Source organism: Heterocephalus glaber, unplaced genomic scaffold, assembly GCF_053883595.1.
Source record: "Heterocephalus glaber isolate CG9 unplaced genomic scaffold, H.glaber_assembly_v1.0 deba00001613, whole genome shotgun sequence".
NCBI classification, from domain to species: Eukaryota; Metazoa; Chordata; class Mammalia; order Rodentia; family Bathyergidae; genus Heterocephalus; species Heterocephalus glaber.
Genome location: NW_028258384.1, coordinates 20,043,936 through 20,049,812, shown reverse-complemented (window position 1 = coordinate 20,049,812; position 5,877 = coordinate 20,043,936). Strand labels below are relative to the sequence as shown.

Genomic DNA, 5,877 nt, shown 5'->3' with positions numbered 1-5,877 from the left:
GAACTTAGAAAAAGTATTAAGCTATTTTGTAACTCTTAAAAAAAAAAGACATTTTTATTATTCAAGCTAACTTACTTCCAAGTTACAAAAGTTACAAAATTTTCGTTTAAAAAATGCTTCTCTAAAACTGCCTCGATTTATTTTGCTATGCGATGACAAAAACAAAGTATCTTTGAAATGCTTTGGGTATTTAAATGGATGTTTGTTACATAAATTTATATAAATAACATATCAGTAACAGGCCAACATATACCCTCCCTAAACACCCTTTTAGTAGAAACAGGAACCATTAATGATGCAGAATAAAACTTACAGTACCTCTCAATTTACATACAGCACAATAAAAAATCTGATTAGGCTAGTGGTATTTAAAGAATATGGTTAGTCATGCTCTCCTGGTATTACTGAATATGCTAGTACTCTCATCAAATGAATAGTACTTCCATTATCTCACATTTTCCTCTATATTCCTTGTCTTCAGGTTGGAATAGCCCTGTGTGGGATATGTAGAAGTGGTCCAGAGCCTGTTGGTCCTATGCTTTTGGTTCGTTCTTCCCAACCTTTGGTAGATTTGTAAAGCCTAGAGGGATCTCTACTAACATTATTTTCAAACTTTTCCTTTAATTTTGCCAGTCTTCTTTGTTTTACTGTCTTTCCCTCTTTTTTTGCTTGCCTATCTAGAATTTTCAATTCAAATTTATATAAATATCTTTCTTGAAACTTGGAAATTTCATCAGCAACAGTTTTCCTTTTTTCTGCCTTTTCTCTTATCTCTTTTTCAAGCCTCAAAAATTCTTTTTGTTCTTTCTTCTGCTGGGTGTAACTTTCTAATAGTAATTTTAATTTAAGCAGGCATTGGTGTTCTTTTTGCTTTTTCCTTTTCTCTTCCTCTTCTTTTAACTTAGAAGCATATTTCATTGATAGTTCTGTACTTTCTGTTTTTTCCAAGCTTCCACTGCCAACTTCTATTTCTTTCTTTCTTCCTCTTTTTGCTTTTGATTACCTTTTGGTTTACTATGAAAAAGCACAGGAATATTGTCTGCCTTCTCTTTTAACTTGAAAATTTCTTGCTTCTTTTGCTGCTTTTTAGCTTTCCAATTATGAATAGACTCTTTTTTCCTTTCTTCTAGAGTCAGAAATTTCTGATACCATTTTTCATGGTGTTGAACTTCATCCTGTGTTCTTCCCGGGAGGTGTTCTAGAGCTTCTTTCACAAATGCAGGCTTCCCATTATGTTTATTTTTCACTTTTATAAAGTTCTGGTGGTCATAATTATCCCAGCCCCCCTGTCGCCCTCCTGTTTGCTGCAGGAATTTTTCAAAATCTACCACTGCTGCTGGAAGAGTATTTGGTGTCATTTTGTCTACAGAAACTTTACTTGAGATTGCTCTGAAAGCTTTCTCTGTTTCTGAATTACCCACAGCCCATGTGTCAATTTTTCTTGATATGGCACTCAATTCATTATTTGTTGCTTTTTCTTCTTTAATAAGCTCATCATATATCAGTTTTTGTTCTTCTTTAAAAGTGTTGATTGCATTTGCAATTTCTTCCATCATTTCTCTGAGCTTTTCAACAAAATCAGGTGCAGGCTTCACATCTTTTAACTGATGCTGAAGTTTCTTTACATTGTTATGTATTTTGGCTAATTGTTGCTGGATTTTTGCTCTTTCCATTTTTCTGCTGTTAATCAATTTATTTTCCAATTTTTCCAGCATATTGTGCTCAAATCTGAAGTCATTTTTTTGGTTGTAGAAATGGCTATGTTTATCTTTCTCTATAGTAATAACTCTGTTGCATCACTGGTGCCACTCCCACTCTGGTCCGCTTGGCCGCGCCTGCCCCAGTTACCGTGCCAGCGACCACCGAGGCCTCTGCCACCATCATGACCTTCATCAAGGCAGCCATGTTTCCTCACCAAGTCGCTCGAGGGGTGGGGCAGAGACCAGGCAGGTCTGGGGGTTTACACCTGAGCAACTCCCCAGGGTCTCCCCAAACAGGTCTGTGAGGAGTGGCCCACAGGAGTGGGGGGCAGGGTGAGGTGAGGGGAGGGCCTGGGCTCAATGTCAGAGAATTCTTAAGCCTTGTTGTAGTCCAGGCTAAGTACTCAGAACATTTTCCATTCATTGGTTTTACTTTTAAATTAGCTACCTTTGGTTGCAGGCTGCTTTGCTAGATTTCAGAGAAATTCATTTTGCTTTCTTTCTGCTTCATTTTGAGGTTTCCATGATGATAGCAAGGTTTCATTGTGAGGGCTGTAACTATCCATGCTATTATCCATTTCCACCCTTCTGGATGATTCACAGAGTAATATTCACTGAGGCCAACAAAATACACCTCCCACTGATATGCTACTAGGAGTTGCATTACCATGGTAATTACATGTAATTTCTTTTTCATTTTTTAAAAGAAATATACTGAGCTGTCATTATATTTAATTTTAGAAATATCAAAATAGCAAGTTTTTCAAAATAATTCAGGTTACATACCTTAAGGAGGCCTTTCTTCACTCCTCAGAATAGAAGCATTTGTAGTTATATGCTCCCTGAGATCTTTCATTTGCCTTTAGTGACCTAAAATCAAAATGAAACCTATTTTACTCTCTATGTGAATCATGACCTAATTATTTTCCATTTGTCTTTAAGTTTCTAGAGAGCAGAGACTCTTGCTTACCAAAGGGACTGGGCCTGTGTAAGTTTTCAATAAGTGTTTGTTAAATTAATGAATGAAGTCTTGGAAGAATTTTAGTTTTCTCTCCATTCCTTGGGTTTATATTCAGGACATCTGGTATTTTGAAAGGCAATAATATAATTTACATTAAAAGCGTTGCCTTAATAAGAGAATTTTTGTGCGGACACACTACCAGGGTTGCGAGTCATGCAGAAAATGCCAAATCAGCCTGCAACCAGCAGCAATCCACTGGACACACACCCCCAGCTCCTCTGTACAGCTACCTGGTTCCACACTGCAAAGACGCAGAGGACACTGGACCACCACACCATGGTCCTGCTGCTCCCGGCACAAAGGGGAGTGGGCTTCCTGGCCACCATCCCTCCCACTGCTCCCAGCCCAGAGGAAAGGGCTTTTGGGCCACCATCTCTACCACTGCTCCTGTCCTCTGTCCCATCTTTCCCAGCTCAGAGGAGGTAATCTGAGCAGGTGCCAAAAGACCCCCACCCAGTCAAAATGAGAAAAGACATTAATAAGTCTCAAAATGATACTTCCAGATCACTGAGAGCAACCACAAAAGAAAATGAGATGGAACACTCTGATACTGAACAACCTGGACCCACTGAAATGGCAACAGAGGGGATCTGGAAAAAATTAAATCAGAAAAAAATTTCTCAGATGACAGGAGAGATTGTGCTCCTAGTGCAAGACATGACTAATAAATCTAGAGAGGAGCTGAGGAACATGATGGAATCCCAACATAGGAAACAAATGGAATCCATAAAACAGATGCAAATAGATTTCCAGGACATGAAAAACTCCATTGAAAGTCTACACAGCAGAATGAGCCAATGTGAGGACAGAATTTCACATATAGAAGATAAGATTGCAATTAATGACCAGGAAAAGAAAAATTGCTTCAAAATTATAAGGGAACATGAGAAATAAATCTAGCAGCTTCTAGATAATGCAAAGAAGAATAACATAAGGCTGATTGGAGTCAATGAAGAAACAGGAGAGAGTGCAGATGACATAAAACATTCTTCAGAGAAATAATGGCAGAAAACTTCCCAAGCAGGGGAAAAGAGCTTGACATACAGATAAGTGAGGCATATAGGACTCCAAATAGCCTTGATCAAAAAAAATCTACACATAGGCATATAATTGTTATGATTCCAGAAACTCAACAGAAGAACAAAATTCTATAAGCAGTTAGAGAAAACAAACAAATCACATACAAAGGAAAGCTCATCAGAATCACAGCAGACTTCTCAACACAAACCATCAAGGCAAGAAGAGCTTGAAGTGACATATTCCAATCCCTAAAAGAAAACAGCCTCCAACCCAGATTGATGTATCCTGCAAAACTATCTTTCAAAATTGATGGAGAAATAAGATACATTCATGACAAAGAGTACATTAGGAACTTCCTGAATACCAAACCAGCACTCCAAAGAATTTTACACAATATCCTAGGAAGAGACATTGAGGATTACAATCCCAGGAAGCAAAGCAGAATGAACCCATCTGGCATGAAAAGAAATTAATTGTAAAGAGGGAGAACCCAACAAAAAGAAAAAGTCATGGCAATGACAAGTCAATATGTTTCAGTTATAACCATCAATGTTAATGGTCTCAATTCACCAATCAAAAGAAATAGACTGGCAGAATGGGACAAGAAGCAAAATCCAACAATATTCTGTATACAAGAAACACACCTAACTCAAAAGGAAACTCATAGACTGAAAGTCAAAGGGTGGAAAACAATATTCCATGTGACAGGAACCTGAAAAAAAGCAGGAGTAGCCATCCTCTTGGCAGATCAAGTAGATTTCAAACCAACACTGATTAAGAGAGCTGAACAAGGACACTACATCCTTGTAAAGGGAAGAATCCAAGAGGAAGAGATGACAATCATAAATATCTATGCACCAAACACTAGTGCACCCAACTATATAAAACAAATACTAATGGACATGAAAAGTCATATAGGCACTAATACAATTGTAGTGGGGACCTCAACACCCCACTGTCACAGATAGGTCAACTAGACAAAAATTAAGTAATGAAATACTAGAACTCAAACAAACTCTTTAACAAATGAACTTAACAGATGTTTACAGATTCTTCCACCCCACAAAATCACAATACACATTCTTCTCAGCTGCACGTGGGTCATTCTCCAAAATAGACCACATACTCACACATAGAACATGTTTAAATAAGTGCAAAGGAATTGAAGTTATCCCCTGTATATTATCAGACCATAGTCCAATGAAATTGAAGATCCATAGCAAAAGAAACTGGAAAAATTTCAAAAACATTTGGAAATTGAACAACACACTTCTGAATAACCAATGGGTCACAGACGAAATTAAAGAAGAAACCAGACAGTTCCTTCGATTAAACGACAATGACAATATAACATATCGGAATCTATGAGACACAATGAAAGCAGTCTTATGAGGGAAATTCATAGCAGTGAATATGCATATTAGGAAAACAGAACGAGCCCAATTAAACAACCTGATGCTGAACCTCAACCTTCTAGAAAAAGAAGAGCAGGACAACCCCAAAGCTCATACAAGGGAAGAAATTATAAAGATCAGAGGAGAAATCAATGCAATGGAGATTAAGAGAATGATACAAAAAATCAAAGAAGCCAAGAGTTGGTTCTTTGAAAGAATCAAAAAAATTGATAAACCTTTAGTCAACCTTGTCAGAAAGAGGAAAGAAAAGGCCCAAATCCATGCAATTAGGAATGAAAAGGGTGAAACTACAACAGACCCAGCAGAAATCCAGATGATCATCAATACCTACTTCCAGAACCTATACGCCAATAAGATGGACAACACAGAAGAAATGGACAGATTCCTAGATACATATGAATTACCAAAGTTGAATGAAGAAGACCTCAAAATTCTGAACAACCCAATATCAACCAATGAAATTGAAAATGTAATTAAAAACTTATCACCTAAGAAAAGCCCAGGCCCTGATGGCTTCACTGTTGAATTCTACAAGACATTTAGAGAGGAACTGCTGCCACTACTGTTTAAACTCTTCAAGGAAATTGAAAGGGAAGCAATACTCCTGAATTCATTTCTGGAAGCAAGCATCACCTTGATCGCCAAAGCAGAGAATGACCCAACCAAAAAGGAGAACTATAGGCCAATCTCACTAATGAACATAGATGCAAAAATCCTTAAT

General features: G+C 37.5%; 1 pseudogene; it reads right to left on the bottom strand.

The window, feature by feature from the left end:
- Positions 1–462: 462 nt before the first annotated feature.
- Positions 463–1,905, bottom strand: LOC101711660 (coiled-coil domain-containing protein 112 pseudogene; annotated as a pseudogene).
- Positions 1,906–5,877: the final 3,972 nt, after the last annotated feature.